Source organism: Arachis ipaensis, chromosome B1 (genome assembly GCF_059453495.1).
Source record: "Arachis ipaensis isolate K30076 ecotype BB chromosome B1, ASM5945349v1, whole genome shotgun sequence".
NCBI classification, from domain to species: Eukaryota; Viridiplantae; Streptophyta; class Magnoliopsida; order Fabales; family Fabaceae; genus Arachis; species Arachis ipaensis.
In genome coordinates, this window is record NC_142436.1 from 29401689 (window position 1) to 29424828 (window position 23140).

At 38.0% G+C, this 23140-nt stretch overlaps 1 non-coding gene across 1 annotated transcript; it reads right to left on the bottom strand.

Moving 5' to 3' along the window:
* Positions 1-16824: 16824 nt before the first annotated feature.
* LOC148576083 (small nucleolar RNA R71) lies at positions 16825-16932 on the bottom strand. The gene has a single exon (XR_015903435.1). It is a non-coding gene; the product is annotated as a small nucleolar RNA R71 (small nucleolar RNA).
* Positions 16933-23140: the final 6208 nt, after the last annotated feature.

A 23140-nucleotide genomic window follows, 5' to 3' on the forward strand; every position in this document is an offset into this window, starting at 1 on the left:
ACACCCCAAGTGGGCCCCGGAAGTAGATTTTTACACTAACTATTCTAGCTTACTCATTTTCTGTAACCCTAGGTCACTAGTTTATTATAAAAACTACTTTTAGTGATTCATCTTGTACCTCATGACACTCTACACATTTCATATTGTATCTTCTACTACATGAGTCTCTAAACCCCATGGTTGGGGGTGAGGAGCTCTAGTGTGTCTCGATGAATTAATGCAATTACTACTGTTTTCCATTCTATCACGCTTGTTTCTATTCTAAGATATTTACTCGCACTTCAACCTGATGAATGTGATGATCCATGACACTCATCATTATTCTCACCTATGAACGCGTGCCTGACAACCACCTCCGTTCTATCTGTAATAGCTTGAGTGCATATCTCTTGGGTTTCTAATTTAAGTTTAGAACCTTCGTGGTATAAGCTAGAATTATTGGCGGCCATTCCTGAGATCCGGAAGGTCTAAACCTTGTCTGTGGTAATCCGAGTAGGATCTGGGAAGGGATGACTGTGACGAGCTTCAAACTCACGAGTGCTAGGCGTAGTGACAGACGCAAAAGGGTCAATGGATCCTATTCCAACATGAGTGAGAACCAACAGATGATTAGCCGTGCGGTGACAGCGCATTTGGACCATTTTCACTGAGAGGACGGATGGTAGCCATTGACAACGGTGATCCACCATCATACAACTTGCCATGGAAGGAGCCTAGCGTGTGTGAAGAAGAAGATAGTAGGAAAGCAGAGATTCAGAGGACAGAGCATCTCCAAAACCTCAACCTATTCTCCATTACTGCATAACAAGTATTTATTTCATGTTCTTCTACTTTTTACAATTAAATCTGGGAATTATTGATATCCTGACTAAGAGTTACAAGATAACCATAGCTTACTTCAAGCCGACAATCTTCGTGGGATCGACCCTTACTCATGTAAGGTATTACTTGGACGACCCAGTGCACTTGTTGGTTAGTTGTGCGGAACTGCAAAAGTGTGATTGTGATTTCGTGCACCAAGTTTTTAGCGTCGTTGCCGGGGATTGTTCGAGTTTGGACAACTGACGGTTTATCTTGTTGCTTAGATTAGGAATAATTTATTTTTGTTGGTTTAAAGTCACTAAATTTGAGTCTTTTGTTTGAGTTTAGTCTCATATTTTAAGTTTGGTGTCAATTGCATGCTTTTATTTTCTTTCAATTTTTCAAATTTGCATGTTCTTAGTTCTTTCTTGAATCTTTAAAAATTCTATGTTTGGTGTCTTCTTTGTGTTTTCCTTTAAATTTTCGAAAAATTGTGTTGATTTTCTAAAAATTTTAAGTTTGGTGTCCCTTGTGCTTTTATCTACTTAAAAATTTTTCAAAAATTTGTTCTTGGTATTCATCTTGATCTTCAAAGTGTTCTTGGTGTTCATCTTGACATTCAAAGTTTTCTTGTTTGTTCTCTTTGTCTTGATCTAAAATTTCTAAGTTTAGTGTCATTTTGTTGTTTTTCTCTTTCCTCATTAAAATTCAAAAATTAAAAAATATCTTTTTCTTATTTTACTCATAAATTTCGAAATTTTGCATTAAATTAGTCAAAGATTTTCAAAATCATATCTTTTTTTTTAGTCAAGTCAAAATTCTAATTTCAAAAATTGATCTTTTCAAATCTTTTTAAAAAATCAAATCTTTTTAATTTCTTCAATCATATCTTTTCAATCATATCTTTTTTTTTTTAAATTGCAATCATATCTTCTCAATCATATCTTTTTCAAAATAATTTTCAATCATATCTTTTTGATTGCTAATTTCAAAATCTTTTTCAAAAAAATCACCTAACTACTTTTCTCTTTCATATTTCAAAATTAACTAAGCATTCTTTTTCCAAAATCTTTTTAATTAATTAATTAATTTAGTTTTCAATTTGCTTTTATTTCATTTTCATCTAATTTTTGAAAATCATATCCATAATTTTTCAAATTTTTTTAATTAATTAGCCATTTTAGCATTCGAATTATTTATTTATCTTTCTACTTTCTCTCTTAATTTTTGAAACTTTTATTTTATTTTTCATTTATTTTGTTTTATTTTATTCTGTTAATTTTAATTAAAATAAAATAAAAACAAAATATATTTTATTTGCAATCCACATCATCTTCCTTTCTCCATCATGGACCTAAGTGGAAATGAGCAGTCCAGAAGGACTCTGGGGTCATATGCTGACCCCATTACAGCTGCATATGGGAGTAGCATCTGTATACCTCCCATCAAAGCAAGCAGTTTTGAGCTAAATCCTCAGCTCATTATCATGGTGCAGCAAAATTACCAGTATTCCGGTCTTCCACAGTTAAGGCTTTAAACAAGAAGATCATGAATCCCTTTATAATGCCTGGGAGAGGTACAGAGGGATGCTAAGGAAATGCCCCTCTGAAATGTTCTCAGAGTGGGTACAGTTAGACATCTTCTACTATGGGCTTACAGAAAGAGCTCAAATATCTCTAGACTACTCAGCTGGTGGATCTATACACATGAGAAAGACAATTGAAGAGGCTCAAGAACTCATATATACGGTTACTAGAAATCAACATTTGTACTCAACCAGTGAGTCCTCCATAAAAGAAGAGGCTAGGGCAGTAACTACTGATCCTAATCCTCAAAAACAGATTGTTGAACTTAATCAGCAATTACTCCTTATGACAAAACAAATAGCAGAATTTAAAGAGATGTTCCAAGACACTAAAAATGCTAACAAGAATATGGAAGCACAATTAAATCAGACAAGACAGCAGCTATCTAAACAGATAACAAAAGAATGCTAAGCTGTTCAACTAAGGAGCGGGAAGACATTGAATAATTCAGCCCAAAGTAGCAGAAAGCCAAGAAAGAAACAACTGACAGAGGATGACCAAACCACTGTCCAAAACCCCTCTGAGGATAGAAAGAGCCCAGAGAGGAATAATTCTGGCGTTCAAACGCCAGAAAAGGGAGAAAAGTTGGCGTTAAACGCCCATTCCTTGCCCAGTTTTGGCGTTCAAACGCTAGAAAAGGGTGGGAAGCTGGCGTTAAACGCCTATCCAGCACCCAATCCTGGCGTTCAAACGCCAATGAAGGATCAGACACCTGCAAGTGCTGATAGTAACCCCTCTAAGAAGGCTTCTCCAACCACCTCTGTAGGGAATAAACTTGCAGCAACTAAGGTTGAAGAATATAAAGCCAAGATGCCTTATCCTCAGAAACTCTGCCAAGCATAACAGGATAAACAATTTGCTCGCTTTGCAGACTATCTTAGGACTCTTGAGATAAAGATCACGTTTGCAGAGGCACTTGAGCAAATACCCTCTTATGCTAAGTTCATGAAAGAGATCTTAAGTCATAAGAAGGATTAGAGAGAAACTGAAAAGGTGTTTCCCACTGAAGAATGCAGTACAGTCATTCTAAAAAGCTTACCAGAGAAGCTTAAGGATCCAGGAAGCTTTATGATACCATGCACATTAGAGGGTGCTTGTACCAAGACAGCTCTATGTGACCTTGGAGCAAGTATCAACCTAATACCTGCATCCACTATCAGAAAGCTTGGCTTGACTGAAGAAGTCAAACTAACCCGGATATGTCTTCAACTTGCTGATGGCTCCATTAAATACCCATCAGGCATAATTGAGGACATGATTGTCAAGGTTGGGCTATTTGCCTTTCCCACTGACTTTGTAGTGCTGGAAATGGAGGAGCACAATAGTGCAACTCTCATTCTAGGAAGACCTTTCCTAGCAACTGGACGAACTCTCATTGATGTCCAAAAAGGGGAAGTGACCCTGAGAGTCAATGAGAATGATTCAAGTTAAATGTTGTCAAAGCTATGCAGCATCCAGACACATCAAATGACTGCATGAGCATTGATATTATTGACTCCTTGGTGGAAGAGATCAATATGACTGAGAGTCTCGAATCAGAGCTAGAGGACATCTTTAAAGATGTTCAGCCTGATCTGGAGGAACCAGAGGAAATAAAAGAATCTCTGAAAATTCCTCAGGAAGAGGATAAGCCTCCTAAACCTGAGCTCAAACCACTACCACCATCCCTGAAATATGTATTTCTGGGAAAAGGTGACACTTTTCCGGTGATCATAAGCTCTGCTTTAAATCCACAGGAAGAGAAAGCACTAATTCAGGTGCTGAGGACACACAAGACAACTCTTGGGTGGTCCATAAGTGATCTTAAGGGCATTAGCCCAGCAAGATGCATGCACAAGATCCTATTGGAGGATGATGCTAAGCCAGTGGTTCAACCACATAGGCGGCTAAATCCAGCCATGAAGGAGGTGGTGCAGAAAGAGGTCACTAAATTACTAGAGGCTGGGATTATCTATCCTATTTCTGATAGCCCCGGGGTAAGTCCTGTCCAAGTTGTACCCAAAAAGGGAGGCATGACAGTGGTTCATAATGAAAAGAATGAACTGGTTCCTACAAGAACAGTTACACGGTGGCGTATGTGTATCGACTATAGAAGGCTCAATACAGCCACCTGAAAGGATCATTTTCCTTTACCATTCATAGACCAGATGCTAGAGAGACTAGCAAGACATGACTATTACTGCTTTTTAGATGGCTATTCAGGGTACAACCAAATTGCAGTAGATCCTCAGGACCAAGAGAAAACAGCATTCACATGTCCTTCTGGAGTATTTGCCTACAGAAGGATGCCTTTTGGTCTGTGCAATGCACCTGCAACCTTTCAGAGGTGCATGCTCTCTATCTTCTCTGATATGGTAGAGAAATTTTTGGAAGTCTTCATGGATGACTTTTCAGTATTTGGAGACTCATTCAGCTCCTGCCTTGACCATTTAGCACTTGTTCTGAAAAGATGCCAAGAGACCAACCTAGTTTTAAACTGGGAAAAATGTCACTTTATGGTGACTGAAGGAATTGTCCTTGGGCACAAAATTTCAAATAAGGGAATAGAGGTAGATCAAGCTAAAGTGGAGGTAATTGAAAAATTACCACCACCTGCCAATGTTAAAGCAATCAGAAGCTTTTTGGGGCATGTAGGATTCTATAGGAGGTTTATAAAAGATTTTTTGAAAATTACAAAACCTCTGAGCAATCTGCTAGCTGCTGACATGCCATTTGTGTTTGACACAGAGTGTCTGCAGGCGTTTGAAACTCTGAAAGCTAAGCTGGTCACAGCACCAGTTATTTCTGCACCAGACTGGACATTACCATTCGAACTAATGTGTGATGCCAGTAACCATGCCATTGGTGCAGTATTAGGACAGAGGCATAATAAATTTCTACACGTCATTTATTACGCTAGCCATGTTTTAAATGACGCACAGAAAAACTACACAACCACAGAAAATGAGTTGCTTGAAGTGGTTTATACCATTGACAAGTTTAGATCCTATTTAGTAGGTTCAAAAGTGATTGTGTATACTGACCATGCTGCTCTTAAATATCTACTCACAAAGCAGGATTCAAAACCCAGGCTCATAAGATGGGTGTTGCTTCTACAAGAGTTTGATATATAAATAAGAGACAAAATAGGGACAAAGAACCAGGTAGTTGATCACCTGTCCCGGATAGAACCAGTAGCAGGGGCGTCCCTCCCACCTACTGAGATCTCTGAGACCTTTCCAGATGAGCAACTCTTCGCCATTTAGGAAGTACCATGGTTTGCAGACATTGCAAATTATAAAGCTGTGAGGTTCATACCCAATGAGTATAGCAGACAGCAAACGAAAAAACTAATTTCTGTTGCAAAGTACTACTTATGGGATGAACCATATCTCTTTAAGAGATGTGCAGACGAAGTGATCCGCAGATGTGTGCCCAGAGAAGAGGCACAGAAGATCCTATGGCATTGCCATGGATTACAATATGGAGGACATTTCGGAGGTGAGCGAACAGCCACTAAGGTCCTCCAATGTGGGTTCTACTGGCCTACTCTCCATAGAGATGCCCGAGAGTTTGTGCGTAACTGTGACAGTTGCCAGAGAGCTGGTAACTTACCTCATGGTTATGCCATGCCTCAACAAGAAATCTTAGAGATTGAGTTATTTGATGTATGGGGTATTGACTTCATGGGTCCTTTCCCACCATCATACTCAAACACTTACATTCTGGTGGCAGTAGATTACGTATCTAAATGGGTAGAAGCAATTGCAACACCCACTAATGATACTAAGACAGTGTTGAAGTTCCTCTAGAAACATATCTTCAGCAGATTTGGTGTTCCCAGAGTACTCATCAGTGACGGGGGCACTCATTTATGCAATAAACAGCTTTACTCTGCTATGGTCCGATATGGAATTAGCCACAAAGTAGCAACTCCATATCATCCACAGACAAATGGGCAGGTTGAAGTCTCTAATAGAGAACTAAAAAGAATCCTGAAACGGACTGTAATTGCCCGTAGAAAGGATTGGGCAAAAAGCTTGGATGATGCTCTGTGGGCATACAGAATAGCATTCAAGACTCCTATAGGAACCTCTCCATACCAGCTTGTGTATGGAAAGGCCTGTCATCTGCCCATGGAACTGGAACATAAGGCCTACTGGGCAACCAGATTCCTAAACCTGGATGCTAAGTTAGCTGGAGAGAAAAGATTGCTCCAACTGAATGAGCTAGAGGAATTCAGACTCAATGCTTTTGAAAATGCAAAAATTTATAAGGAAAAAGCAAAAAGGTGGCATGACAAGAAACTGTCATCTAGAGTCTTTGAATCAGGACAGAAGGTTCTGTTGTTTAATTCTAGGCTCAAATTATTCCCGGGGAAATTAAAATCCCGATGGAGGGGACCATATGTGATTACAAGTGTGTCACCATATGGATATGTTGAGCTTCAGGATACTGACTCTGACAAAAAGTTCATTGTTAATGGACAGAGAATCAAACATTATCTTGAAAGCAATTTTGAGCAAGAATGCTCAAAACTGAGGCTTGAATAAAGCTCAGTCAAGGTCCAACTAAAGACAATAAAGAAGTGCTTATTGGGAGGCAACCCAATTTTTATTTATCTATGTTAATTTTCCATTTTCCATTGTTATTTTATGTCTTTTTTAGGTTGATGATCATGTGGAGTCACAAAAATAACTACAAAAATCAAAGCAAATTCAAAAATAGCATTAAAAATAGCACACCCTGAAGGATGAGCTTACTAGTGTTTAAACGCTAGTAAGGGTAGCAGAATGTGCGTTAAACGCCTAGTCTGGCACCATTCTGGGCGTTTAATGCCAGAAATGGGCACCAGACTGGCGTTTAACGCCAGAAAAGGGCACCAAGCTAGCGTTAAACGCCAGAAATGGGCAGCAACTTGGCATTTAACGCCAGGATTGGCACTCAAAGGGCGTTTACACGCCAGAATGGTGCAGGGATGAGAAATCCTTGGCACCTCAGGATCTGTAGACCCCACAGGATCTCCACCTACCTCAATTCAATCTCTCTCTTCTTCACACATTCCAATAACACTCTTCCCCATCACCTCTTAACCACTCACACCTCTCCATCTCCTCCATTCTCTTCTTCTCCTCCTGCCTTCTTTCTTCTTTTGCTCGAGGACGAGTAAACCTTCTAAGTTTGGTGTGGAAAAAGTATTGCTTTTTGCTTTTTGTGTTTCCATAACCATTTATGGCACCTAAGGCTGGAGAAACCTCTAGAAAGAGGAAAAGGAAGGCAAAAGCTTCCACCTCCGAGTCATGGGAAATGGAGAGATCATCTCAAAAGCCCATCACTAAGAAAAGGATGGAGCAAACAAGAGAGTCCACTCATGGACCTCAACAAGAGTATTCCACTATCCTCCATGAAATTAGAGAGGACCAAAAGGCCATGAGAGAGAAGCAACAAAGGCAAGGAGGAGACATAGAGGAGCTAAAGCACTTCATAAGATCTTCAAGAGGAAGAATAAGCCGCCATCACTAAGGTGGACCCGTTCTTTAATCTCCTTGCTCCTATTTTTCTGTTTTTCGAATATTATGCTTTATGTTTTATCTATGTTTGTGTCTTTATCACATGATCATTAGTGTCTTAGTGTCTATGACTTAAAGCTATGAATGTCCTATGAATCCATCACCTTTCTTAAAATGAAAAATGTTTTCAGAAAAAGAAAAAAAAAGTACGTGAATTTCAAATTTTAAAACAGTTTAATTATTTTGATGTGGTGGCAGTGCTTTTTGTCTTTCTAAATGAATGCTTGAACAATGCATACTTTTGAATTTGTTGTTATGAATGTTAAAATTGTTGGCTCTTGAAAGAATAATGAAAAAGGAGAAATGTTATTGATAATATGAAAAATCATAAAAATGATTCTTGAAGCAAGAAAAAGCAGTGAATGCAAAGCTTGCAAAAAAATATGAAAAAAAAGAAAAAAAGAAAAAGAAAGTAAAAGAAAAAGCAAGCAGAAAAAGCCAATAGTCCTTTAAACCAAAAGACAAGGGTAAAATAAAAAGGATCCAAGGCTTTGAGCATCAGTGGATAGGAGGGCCTACAGGAATAAAATCCTGGCCTAAGCGGCTAAACCAAGCTGTCCCTAACCATGTGCTTGTGGCGTGAAGGTGTCAAGTGAGAAGCTTGAGACTGAGCAGTTAAAGTCGTGGTCCAGAGCAAAAAAGAGTGTGCTTAAGAGCTCTGGACACCTCTAATTGGGGACTCTAGCAAAGCTGAGTCACAATCTGAAAAGGTTCACCCAGTTATGTGTCTGTGGCATTTATGTATCTGGTGGTAATACTGGAAAACAAAATGCTTAGGGTCACGGCCAAGACTCATAATGTAGCTGTGTTCAAGAATCAACATACTGAACTAGGAGAATCAATAACACTATCTAAATTCTGAGTTCCTATAGATGCCAATCATTCTGAACTTCAAAGGATAAAGTGAGATGCCAAAACTGTTCAAAAGCGAAAAGCTAATACCCCCGCTCATCTAATTAAGACTGATCTTCATAGATGTTTTTGGAATTTATTGTATATTCTATTCTTTTTATCCTACTTTGTTTTTAGTTTCTTGGGGACAAGCAACAATTTAAGTTTGGTGTTGTGATGAGCGGATAATTTATACGCCTTTTGGCATTATTTTTAGTATGTTTTTAGTATATTAGTTAGTTTTTATTATGTTTTTGTTAGTTTTTATTCAAAAATCATATTTCTGGACTTTACTGTGAGTTTGTGTATTTTTCTGTGATTTCAGGTATTTTCTGGCTGAAATTGAGGGACCTGAGCAAAAATCTGATTCAGAGGCTGAAAAAGGACTGCAGATGCTGTTGGATTCTGACTTCCCTACACTCAAAGTGGATTTTCTGGAGCTACAGAAGCCCAATTAGCACGCTCTCAATTGCGTTGGAAAGTAGACATCCTGGGCTTTCCAGCAATATATAATAGTCCATACGTTGCTCGAGATTTGATGGCCCAAACTGGCGTTCCAAGTCAGCATAGAAATTTTGGCGTCAATACGCCAGAACCGGCATGAAAACTGGAGTTAAATGCCCAAACTAGCACAAAAGCTGGCGTTTAACTCCAAGAAAGGTCTCTACATGTGAAAGCTTCAATGCTCAGCCCAAGCACACACCAAGTGGGCCCCGGAAGTGGATTTTTACACTAACTAGTCTAGCTTACTCATTTTCTGTAACCCTAGGTAACTAGTTTATTATAAAAACTATTTTTAGTGATTCATCTTGTACCTCATGACACTCTACACATTTCATATTGTATCTTCTACGGCATGAGTCTCTAAACCCCATGGTTGGGGGTGAGGAGCTCTGCTGTGTCTCGATGAATTAATGCAGTTACTACTGTTTTCCATTCTATCATGCTTGTTTCTATTCTAAGATATTTACTCGCACTTCAACCTGATGAATGTGATGATCCGTGACACTCATCATTATTCTCACCTATGAACGCGTGCCTGACAACCACCTCCGTTCTATCTGCAATAGCTTGAGTGCATATCTCTTGGGTTTCTAATCTAAGATTAGAACCTTCGTGGTATAAGCTAGAATTATTGGCGGCCATTCCTGAGATCCGGAAAGTCTAAACCTTGTCTGTGGTATTCTGAGTAGAATCTGGGAAGGGATGACTGTGACGAGCTTCAAACTCACGAGTGCTGGGCGTAGTGACAGACACAAAAGGGTCAATGGATCCTATTCTAACATGAGTGAGAACCGACAGATGATTAGCCGTGCGGTGACAGCGCATTTGGATCATTTTCACTGAGATGACGGATGGTAGCCATTGACAATGGTGATCCACCATCACACAACTTGCCATGGAAGGAGCCTAGCGTGTGTGATTAAGAAGATAGTAAGAAAGCAGAGATTCAGAGGACAGAGCATCTCCAAAACCTCAACCTATTCTCCATTACTGCATAATAAGTATTTATTTCATGTTCTTCTACTTTTTACAATTAAATATGAGAATTATTGATATCCTGACTAAGAGTTACAAGATAACCATAGCTTGCTTCAAGCCGACAATCTCCGTGGGATCGACCCTTACTCACGTAAGGTATTACTTGGACTACCCAGTGCACTTGCTGGTTAGTTGTGCGGAATTGCAAAAGTGTGATTGTGATTTCGTGCACTAGCCTCCTTTTTGCTATACTTGTAACTTTGCTTTCTGAAGAGAGTTATAGAAGAGAATTTAAGTTTTATCTCCAGACACGAATGGATCCAAAGCACAATGCCTTGTTAGAATAGATATAGTGAGATGCAGTTATGTTGAGCAAACAAGAGACACTTTTAATTTTGTCTCCTAAGATATAGAACCAAAAACAGAGAAGCGATTAGAGTGTGGCACACAGATATATCCTACTTCAGTTACTCAGTGTATCGTAACATACATCCAGTCTCTATCACAACAATGATGGAATTTCACTATCTTTTCCGCAGTTTACATACACCAATTTTCCCTAGGATCTAGCCCAATCCTATTTGGGACAAGTCTAGATTCTAACCCAAACTAAACTTGACTAGGACTTACCCTAGCTTTCAACAACAAAGTGCTAACCCAACTTGCAAGGGAATCCTCTCAATATCATGACACAAAATAGAAAAACTTACAAAGAATTTATGAGAAAACTATGGCTTTTTCTCCAAGTCTAGCTTATTGCCTTTTTCTTACAAACCTCACCCTATTTTCCTTTTTCCAATAAAACTTAAATAGACTAAACTAAGAAAAAGAATTATAAAATAAAAATCATGAAAGAGAAGAACAAGAACAGCTTAGGGAGCTATGGAAACCGAAATAAGTGCTCTTTCTCTCTTATTCAATCCTTGGTTGTTCACCACTATTATAGAGGAGTGAAACTTCCAAGATTTGAACTAAGTTCAACACTTAGGTTGTCTTCTTTTCTATCATCAAAACTAGCAGTGGCGTGGTCAGAGGTGAGAGAGGGCAGAAGCAGTGACATGCAATCTTACCTTTCTCTTTCAACCTTTTTCTTCAAGAATCTTGAATTTGAGGCGTTGACTTTTGCTTTAGCCCCAAGTTTGTTTCTTGATCGTGGATTCATAGCAGAGCACCATTGACTTTACCTTTTCCATAGTTTTTAGAATGGTGCTTGTACAGAGTTGATTTCTTTACGGTTTCTTGGTGATTCACAAATGAGAAAATAAGCTTTTGGGACACTCTATTTGGATGAGATTTACCCCTTTGTTGTAGCCCTTCTTCCTTTTCTTCTTGATTGAAATCAGAAACAACTTTTTTGTTCTTCCTTTTCTTTTCGCGCATTAAGCTACTGCAAAACAAGAGAGATGCGCAACTGAAGCAAATGTGCAAGGAGATTTCCCAGTTCTTGCAGGCTGGCCAAGAAGTAATTGCTAGAATTCGGATAATTGTTCAGTGTATCATTCAAGAACAAAATATATGGGAGGCATATAAAATTTTAGAGTTATTCTGTGAATTTGTTCTTGCTCATGTACCTATAATTGAGAGGCAGAAGTAAGTCCATACAAATCTATGTATATGTGCTTATTGGATAGTGTGTTTTCTTTGATATCTGAAAATCTTTACATAACTTTTGAGTTTGTATTTTAATAAGATAATATGGCTTTGGTTAATGATATTTTATGTAGTATTTTAAATTTAGAAGATATTTTAAAATTTATATTAGACTATAATTATTTTAGGATGTTTATTTATAACTTATTTTTTATTTTATTCTAAAATAGTTTTTTAGGTTGAACCACGGTTTGTCCAATAAACCAGTAAACCAATGACTAGAGCAATTCGATGACCAGTCTAGTTCTCAGAACCTTGATAAATTATTTTAAAAAATAAATGTTATACATTAGCGGTAGTAAAGGCCACTAAATATTTATTTAAAATAATAATTAATTATTATAACGTTATTAATTAAGTCACCAATTTGTAAATTATAACTGAAAAAAAATTTAATTTTTGTGTGTCAACCTTATTGCAGATGAGTTGGCCGTCAGCAAACTGTTAGTAAAATACCATTATTTAAATAGTGTGTTTTGACTCTGTTAGTAAAATATCGTTAAAAAAACAGACTAGACATCAATAAAGGGTGTGATCGAATTTAAAACGGCATGGCCTCTCTCTCTCTCTCTCTATATATATATATATATATATATATATATATATCAACATTTAAGAAACTTTCACTCTCTCTCTCTATCATTTCACTCTCTCCAAATAAATCGAAACTTCACTCTAGAATTTCCTGCTCCTCAAAGCTCCAATCAACATTCTATCACCTCTACTGTGCTTAGTTTAGTTTCTAAAATTATTTAAGTTTTTGTGATTGTTTTTTAGTGTTCTCATTTCTTTACACTTTGGCCCATAACCCAATTTTGATTTTTTTTAAATTCTGGTGGCTGATGAGCGGATAATTTATACGCTTTTTGGAATTATTTTTAGATAGTTTTCAGTATGAATTAGTTAGTTTTTATCATGTTTTTATTAGTTTTTAAATAAAAATCATATTTCTGAACTTTACTATGAGTTTGTGTGTTTTTATGTGATTTTAGGTATTTTCTGGCTGAAATTGAGGGACCTGAGCAAAAATCTGATTCAGAGGCTGAAAAGGACTGCAGACGCTGTTGAATTTTGACCTTCCTGCACTCGAAATAGATTTTCTGGAGCTACAGAAACCCAATTGGCACGCTCTCAATTGCGTTGGAAAGTAGACATCCTGGGATTTCCAGAAATATATAATAGTCTATACTTTGCTCAAGTTTTGACGACGCAAACTGGCATTCAAACGCCAACTTCCTGCTCTATTCTGAAGTTAAACGCCAGAAACAGGTCACAAACAGGCTGCAACCTGGCGTTTAACTCCAAGAGGAGTCTCTACATGTGTAAAGCTCAATGCTCAGCCCAAGCACACACCAAGTGGGCCCGGAAGTAGATTTCTGCATCATTTGCTTATTTTCTGTAACCCTAGCTACTAGCTTAGTATAAAAACTACTTTTAGTGATTTATTTCACATCTTTGGATCATTTTTGAGACTATCTTATGTTTCTATTTTGATCTCTTGATCACGTTTAGGGGGCTGGCCATTCGGCCATGCCTGGACCTTCATCACTTATGTATTTTCAACGGTGGAGTTTCTACACCCCATAGATTAAGGTGTGGAGCTCTGCTGTCCTTCATGAATTAATGCAAAGTACTATTATTTTTCTATTCAATTCAAGCTTATTCTTATTCCAAGATTTTCACTCGCACTTCAACCTGTTAAATGTGATGATCTGTGACACTCATTATCATTCTCACCTGTGAACGCGTGCCTGACAACCACTTCCGTTCTATCTGCAATAGCTTGAGTGTGTATCTCTTAGCCTCTATTCCGAAAGATCGGAGTCTTCGTGGTATAAGCTAGAATCAATTGGCAGCATTCTTGAGATCCGGAAAGTCTAAACCTTGTCTGTGGTATTCCGAGTAGGATCTGGGATGGGATGACTGTGACGAGCTTCAAACTCGCGAGTGTTGGGCGTAGTGACAGACGCAAAAGGATCAATGGATCCTATTCCAACATGAGTGAGAACCGACAGATGATTATCCGTGCGGTGACAGCGCATTTGGACCATTTTCCCTGAGAGGACGGACGGTAGCCATTGACAACGGTGATCTCCCAACATACAGCTTGCCATGGAAAGGAGTATGAATGATTGAATGAAGACAGTAGGAAAGCAGAAATTCAGAAGCAACAAGCATCTCCATACGCTTATCTGAAATCCCACCAATAAATTACATAAGTATTCTATCTTATTTTATATTTTAATTATCAAAACCTCATAACCATTTGAATCTGCCTGACTGAGATTTACAATATGATCATAGCTTGCTTCAAGCCGACAATCTCCATGGGATCGACCCTTACTCACGTAAGGTTTATTACTTGGACGACCCAGTGCACTTGCTAGTTAGTTGTGCAGAGTTGTGAAAAGGAGTTGAGATTACAATCGTACGTACCAAGTTTTTGGCACCGTTGAGATCACAGTTTCGTGCACCAAGTTTTTGGCGCCGTTGCCGGGGATTGTTCGAGTTTGGACAACTGACGGTTCATCTTGTTGCTCAGATTAGGTAATTTTATTTTAATTTTAAGCCTTTTGTTTTTATTATTTTTATTTTTAAAAACTTTTCAAAAAAATTTAAAAATAAATTATTCTATGACTTCAGAATTTTTAAGAATGAATTCTAGAGTTTCATGAGATATGCTGAATCCTGGCTGGCTGTGAAGCCATGTCTAATCTTTTGGACCGAGGTTTCAACTTATCATCACAAGAGCTTGTTGATTTCTATCAATCTTGCTGTTGAATGTAATGATATGCTAAAGCTTGGCTGGCCATTGGCCATGTCTAGTGTTTTGGACCGGAGCTTTTACTGAAAGCTTGGCTGGCTAGTAAGCCATGTCTAATTCCTGGACCGGAGTTTTAGGCTAACATTAAATGATTCCTGGAGTTCTTATTAAAAATTTTGAATTTCCTTATTTTCTTTTTCAAAATTAATTTTCGAAAAATCCAAAAAAAAATTATAAAACCATAAAAACCAAAAATATTTTGTGTTTCTTGTTTGAGTCTAGTGTCAATTTTTAAGTTTGGTGTCAATTGCATGCCTTTATTCTTCTTGCATTTTTTGAAAGTGTGTTCATGTATTCTTTATAATCTTCAAGTTGTTCTTGATGATATTCTTTGTTTGATCTTTGCATTTTTATGTTTTGTGTCTTTTCTTGTTTTTCATATGCATTTTCAATTTGTTAGTGTCTAAACATTGAAAATTTCTAAGTTTGGTGTCTTGCATGTGTTTCTTTTCTTAAAAATTTTCAAAAACATGTTCTTGATGTTCATCTTGACATTCAAAGTGTTCATGCATGTTTTCCTTGTTTTGATTCATAATTTTTATGTTATGTGTCACTTAGATGTTTTTCTCTTTCCTCATTAAAATTCAAAAATAAAAAAATATATTTCCCTTATTTCACTCATAATTTTCGAAAATTTGAATTGATTTAGTCATAAAGTCTTCAAATTTAGTTGCTTCTTATGAGTCAAATCAAATTTTCAATTTAAAAATCATATCTTTTCAAAAATTTTTCAAAAATCAAATCTTTTTCATTTTTCTATCATGTTTTTCAAAAAAGATTTTAAACATGATTTTCAAAATCTTTTTCTTATTTTTATTTCATATTTTCAAAAACTTTACTAACAATTAATGTGATTGATTCAAAAATTTTAAGTTTGTTACTTGCCTATTAAGAAAGGTTCAATCTTCAAATTCTAGAATCATATCTTTTAGTTTCTTGTTAGTCAAGTCATCAACTTTCATTTCAAAAATCAAATCTTTTTAAATTTCTTTTTCAAATATTTTTCAAAAATAAAATTTCAATCATATATTTTTCAAAACTTAATTTCAAAATCTTTTCAAAATTGATTTTCAAATCTTTTTCAATTAACTACTTGACTTTTTGTTTGATTTTAAAAGTCTTCTATTTCAATCATATCTTTTCTCTAAAATTTGAAAACTAAATAAATTAATTACTATTTCTTATCTTTTTCAAATTTTATTTTGTTTCTCTTTTTAATTTTCGAATTCTAACCAATAATTAAAATAAAAACAAAAATATTTTCCTTTTATTTTAATTTAAATTTTGAATTCTCTCTCCCTCTCTCTCTCTCTCTTATCTTTTTTTATTTATTTATCTACTAACATTCCTCTTCCACTCAAAATTTGAACCCCCTCTTCTTCTCTGTGTTCGAATTTTTCTCTTCTCCTTCTTCTATTCTTCTCTTCTTCTACTCACATAAAGGAATCTCTATATTGTGACATAGAGGATTCCTCTTCCTTTCTGTTCTCTTCTTTTTCATATGAGCAGGAACATGGATAAAGACATTCTTATTGAAGCTGATCCTGAACCTGAAAGGACTCTTAAGAGGAAACTAAGAGAAGCTAAAACACAACCCTTTGGAGAGGACCTGACATAAATTTTCGAAAAAGAAAGAGGCATGGCCGAACCTAATAACAATGGTAGAGATGCAAGGAAGATGCTTGGTGACTTTATTGCACCCTCTTCCAACTTCTATGGAAGAAGCATCACAATTCCTGCAATTGGAGCAAACAACTTTGAGCTTAAGCCTCAATTAGTTTCTCTAATGCAGTAGAATTGCAAGTTTCATGGACTTCCATTGGAAGATCTTCATCAGTTCTTAGCTGAATTCTTGCAAATCTGTGACACTGTCAAGACCAATCGAGTTGATACCGAGGTCTACAGGCTTATGCTTTTCCCTTTTGCTGTAAGAGACAGAGCTAGAACATGGTTGGATTCACAACGTAAGGAAAGCCTGAACTCTTGGGAAAAGCTAGTCAGTACTTTCCTGGCCAAATTCTTTCCACCTCAAAAGATGAGCAAGCTTAGAGTGGAAATCCAAACCTTCAGACAGAAGGAAGGTGAGTCCCTCTATGAAGCTTGGGAAAGATATAAGCAATTGATCAAAAGGTGTCCTACTGACATGCTTCCAGAATGGAGCATCATATGTATATTATATGATGGTCTGTCTGAGTTGTCAAAAATGTCATTAGACCATTTTGCAGGAGGATCTCTTCATCTGAAAACCCCTGTAGAAGCTCAGGAACTCATTGAAATGGTTGCAAATAACCAGTTCATGTACACCTCTAAGAGGAGTCCTGTGAACAATGGAATGCCTCAAAAGAAGGGAGTTCTTGAAATTGATACTCTGAATTCCATATTGGCTCAGAACAAAATATTGACTCAGCAAGTCAATATGATTTCTCAGAGTCTGAATGGATTGCAAGCTGCATCCAACAATACTAAAGAAGCATCTTCTGAAGAAGAAGCTTGGTATGCGAAATTGTGATCTTCAACAATGGTGCCAAAGGACTTGGAGCTCCCAAACGTGAATCACACTTTGTCACAATTCCGCACAACTAACCAGCAAGTGCACTGGGTCGTCCAAGTAATAAACCTTACATGAGTAAGGGTCGATCCCACGGAGATTGTCGGCTTGAAGCAAGCTATGATCATCTTGTAAATCTCAGTCAAGCGGATTCAAATGATTTTGGAGTTTAAGGTGATGAAAATAAACATAAAATAAAGATAGAGATACTTATGTAATTCATTGGTGGATTTCATATAAGCGTATGAAGATGCTTTGTTCCCCTTGAACCTTTGCTTTTCTATTGCCTTCTTCCAATCATTCATACTCCTTTCCATGGCAAGCTTTATGTTGGGCATCACCATTGTCAATGGCTACATCCCGTCCTCTCAGTGAAAATGGTCCTGATGCTCTGTCACAATATCGGCTAATCAGCTGTCGGTTCTCGATCATGTCAGAATAGGATCCATTGATCCTTTTGTGTCTGTCACACGCCCCACAATCGCGAGTTTGAAGCTCGTCACAGTCATCCCTTCCCGGATCCTACTCGGAATACCACAGACAAGGTTTAGACTTTCCGGATCTCAGGAATGGCCACCAATAATTCTAGCCTATACCACGAAGGTTCCAATCTTAGATTAGAAACCCAAGAGATATGCATTCAAGCCATTGCTAGTAGAACAGAGGTGGTTATCAGACACATGTTCATAGGTGAGAATGATGATGAATGTCACGGATCATCACATTCATCAAGTTGAAGAACGAATGAATATCTTGGAGAAGAAATAGACTTGAGTTGAATAGAAAAACAATAGTACTTTGTATTAATTCATGAAGAACAGCAGAGCTCCACACTTTAATCTATGGTGTGTAGAAACTCCACCGTTGAAAATACATAAGAACAAGGTCTAGGCATGGCCGAATGGCCAGCCTTCAAACGTGTCTAAGATAGCATAAGACTTCTCAAAGATCAAAAGTATAAGGTCCTATTTATGGAGAACTAGTAGCCTAGGGTTTACAGAAATTAGTAATTAATGCAGAAATCTTCTTCCGGGCCCACTTGGTGTGTGTTTGGGCTGAGCATTGAAGCTTCCATGTGTAGAGACTTTTCTTGGAGTTAAACGCCAGCTTTTGTGCCAGTTTGGGCGTTTAACTCCAGCTTTTGTGCCATTTTTGGAGTTAAACGCCAGAATTCTTGAGCTGACTTGGAACGCCTGGTTGGGCCATCAAATCTTGGGCAAAGTATGGACTATTATATATTGCTGGAAAACCCAGGATGTCTACTTTCCAACGCAATTGAGAGTGTGCCAATTGGGCTTCTGTAGCTCCAGAAAATCCACTTTGAGTGCAGGGAGGTCAGAATCCAACAGCATCTATAGTCCTTTTTCAGCCTCTGAATCAGATTTTTGCTTAGGTCCCTCAATTTCAGCCAGAAAATACATGAAATCACAGAAAAACACACAAACTCGTAGTAAAGTCTAGAAGAGTGATTTTTATTTAAAAAATAATAAAAATATAATAAAAACTAATTAAAATATACCAAAAACATACTAAAAACAATGCCAAAAAGCGTATAAATTATCCGCTCATCAAAGCTTATGATCCTAAGAACCCTGCAATGGCAGAGGTGAATTACATGGGAAAACCCTATGGAAACACCTATAATCCTTCATGGAGAAATCATCCAAATTTTTCATGGAAGGACCAACAGAAGCCTCAACAAGGCTTCAATAATAATGGTGGAAGAAATAGGTTTAGCAATAGCAAGCTTTTTCCATCATCTTCTCAGCAACAGATAGAGAATTCTGAAAAGAGCCATTCTAGCCTGGCAACCATAGTCTCTGATCTATCCAATACCACACTAAGTTTCATGAATGAAACAAGGTCCTCCATTAGAAATTTGGAGGCACAGGTGAGTCAGCTGAGTAAGAAGATTACTGAAACTTCTCCCAGTACTCTCCCAAGCAATACAGAAGAAAATCCCAAGTGAGAGTGCAAGGCCATAACCATGACCATCATGGCCGAACCTGGAGAGAGTGAAGAGGACGTGAGTCCCAGTGAGAAAAGCCTCATGGGATGTCCTTTGGACAGAAAGGAGTTCCCCTTTGAGGAACCAAAGGAATCTGAGGCTCATACAGAGACCATAGAGATTCCATTGAATCTCCTTCTGCCATTTATGAGCTCTGATGAATATTCTTACTCTGGAAAGGATGAAGACATCACTGAAGAGCAAGTTGCTAAATATCTAGGAGCAATCATGAAGCTGAATGCCAAGTTATTTGGTACCGAGACTTGGGAGGATGAACCCCCCTTGTTCACTAATGAACTGAATGCATTAATGAGGCAGACATTACCTCAGAAGAAATCGGATCCCGGAAAATTCTTCATACCTTGTACCATAGGCAGCATGATCTTTGAGAAGGCTCTATGTGACCTGGGGTCAGGGATAAACCTCATGCCACTCTCTGTAATAGAGAAATTGGGAATCTTTGAGGTATAAGATGCAAGAATCTCACTAGAGATGGCAGACAAATCAATGAAACAGGCTTATGGAATAATAGAGGATGTGCTAGTAAAGGTTGGAAGCCTTTACATCCCTGCTGATTTCATAATCCTAGACACTGGGAAGGATGAAGAGGAATCCATCATCCTTGGCAGACCCTTCCTAGCCACAGCAAAGGCTGTGATTGATGTTGACAGAGGAGAGTTGGTCCTTAAGTTGAATGAGGACTACCTTGTATTCAAAACTCAAGGTTCTCCTTCTGTAACCATGGAAAGGAAGCATGAAAAGCTTCTCTCAATATAGAGTCAAACAAAACCCCCACATTCAAACTCTAAGTTTGGTGTTGAGAGGCACCAACCCTGCTCTGATTATTTGTAAGGCTTCATGAAAGCTCACTGTCAAGCTATTGACATTAAAGAAGCGCTTATTGGGAGGCAACCCAATGTTATTTAATTATATCTATTTATTTTCCATTGTTATTTTATGTTTTCTGTAGGTTGATGATCATGTGAAGTCACAAAAACAACTGAAAAATCAAAAACAGAATGAATAACAGCATTAAAAATAGCACACCCTGGAGGATAAGCTTACTGGTGTTTAAACGCCAGTAAAGAAGCATCAGACTGGCGTTTAACGCCAGAAAGAAGTATCAAGCTGGCGTTAAACGCCAGAAACAGGCACCGGACTGGCGTTTAACACCAGAACAGAGCATCAAGTTGGCGTTTAACGCCAGAAAGAAGCATCAAGCTGGCGTTAAACACCAGAAACAGGCTACAGTCTGGCGTTAAACGCCAGAAACAGGCTACAGCTTGGCGTTTAACACTAGAAACAAGCAGCAGTCTGGCGTTAAACGCCAGGATTACACTCTAAGGGCATTTACACGCCTAAATAGAGCAGGGATGCTAAATCTTTGACCCCTCAGGATTTGTGGACCCCACAGGATCCCCACCTACCCCACCTCTCTCTCTCTCTCTCCCACCTTTTTATAACACTCTTACCCAAATACCCTTCACCAATCACCTCCATCACCCTTACCCATCACCTCTTCACCAATCACATCCATTCACACATTACAACCACTACTTCTAACCCTTGGCTGAACCACATATCTCCCTCCATCTCCTCCATTTTCTTCTTCTTCTACTACTTTCTTTCTTCTTTTGCTCGAGGACGAGCAAACCTTTTAAGTTTGGTGTGGTAAAAGCATTACTTTTTGTTTTTCCATAACCATTAATGGAACCTAAGGCCAGAGAAACCTTAAGAAAGAGGAAAGAGAAGGCAATTGCTTCCACCTTTGAGTCATGGGAGATGGAAAGATTCATCTCAAAGGTCCATCAAGACCACTTCTATGAAGTTGTGGCCAAGAAAAAGGTGATCCCTGAGGTCCCTTTTAAGCTCAAAAAGGGCGAATATCCGGAGATCCGACAAGAGATTAGAAGAAGAGGATGGGAAGTTCTCTCCAATCCTATTCAACAAGTCGGAATCTTAATGGTTTAAGAGTTCTATGAAAACGCATGGATCACTAAGAACCATGATCAAAGTATGAACCCAAATCCAAAGAATTGGCTTACAATGGTTTGGGGGAAATACTTAGATTTCAGTCTGGAAAATGTAAGGTTGGCGTTCAAATTACCAATGATTCAAGAAAACGCACGCCCCTACACTAGAAGGGTCAACTTTGATTAAAGGTTGGACCAAGTCCTCATGGACATATGTGTGGAAGGAGCTCAATGGAAAATTGACTCAAGAGGCAAGCCGGTTCAATTGAGAAGGCATGACCTTAAGCTTGTGGCTAGAGGATGGTTGGAGTTCATCCAACGCTCTATCATTCCTACTAGCAACCGATCCGAAGTAACTGTAGATCGGGCCATCATGATCCATAGTATCATGATTGGGGAGGAAGTAGAATTTCATGAGATTATACCTCAAGAACTCTACAAGGTGGCTGACAAGTCTTCCACTTTGGCAAGGTTAGCCTTTCCTCACCTCATTTGTCACCTCTGCAATTTGTCTGGGATTGTCATAGAGGGAGACATCCTCATTGAAGAGGACAAGCCCATCACTAAAAAGAGGATGGAGCAAACAGGAGAGCCCACTCATGGACCTCAATAAGAGCATGAGGAAATTCCTCATCATGAAATCCCTGAGATGCCTCAAGGGATGCACTTTTCTCCACAAAACTATTGGGAGCAAATTAACACCTCCCTAGGAGAATTGAGTTCCAACATGGGACAACTAAGGGTGGAGCACCAAGAGTATTCCATCATCCTCCATGAAATTAGAGAAGATCAAAGAGTCATGAGGGAGGAGCAACAAAGGCAAGGAAGAGACATAGAGGAGCTCAAGAGCACCATTGGTTCTTCAAGAGGAAGAAGACGCCACCCTCACTAAGGTGGACCCATTCCTTAATCTCCTTGTCTATTTATTTTTTCTGTTTTTGTTCTCTATGCTTTATGTTTTATTCATGTTTGTGCCTTATTACATGATCACTAGTGTCTAAATGTCTATCTCTTAAAGCTATGAATGTCCTATGAATCCATCACCTTTCTTAAATGAAAAATGTTTTTAATCACAAAAAGAACAAGAAGTACATGATTTCAAATTCATCCTTGAAATTAGTTTAATTATTTTGATGTGGTGACAATACTTTTTATTTTCTAAATGAATGCTTGAACAGTGCATATTTTTGAATTTGTTGCTTATGAATGTTAAAATTGTTGGCTCTTGAAAGAATGATGAAAAAGGAGAAATGTTATTGATAATCTGAAAAATCATAAAATTGATTCTTGAAGCAAGAAAAAGCAGTGAAAAATAAGGCTTGCAAAAAAAATATGGCAAAAATAAAAGAAAAAAGAAAGAAAGAAAAAGAAAAAGCAAGTAGAAAAAGCCAAGAGCTCTTTAAACCAAAAGGCAAGAGCAAAAAGCCAGTAACCCTTTAAACTAAAAGGCAAGGGTAAAAAGGATCCAAGGCTTTGAGCATTAATGGATAGGAGGGCCCAAAGGAATAAAATCCTAGCCTAAGCGGCTAAACCAAGCTGTCCCTAACCATGTGCTTGTGGCGTGAAGGTGTCAAGTGAAAAACTTGAGACTAAGCGGTTAAAGTCGTGGTCCAAAGCAAAAAGAGTGTGCTCAAGAACCCTGGACACCTCTAATTGGGGAGTCTAGCAAAGCTGAGTCACAATCTAAAAAGGTTCACCCAGTTATGTGTCTGTGGCATTTATGTATCCGGTGGTAATACTGGAAAACAAAGTGCTTAGGACCACGACCAAGACTCATAAAGTAGCTGTGTTCAAGAATCAACATACTGAACTAGGAGAATCAATAACA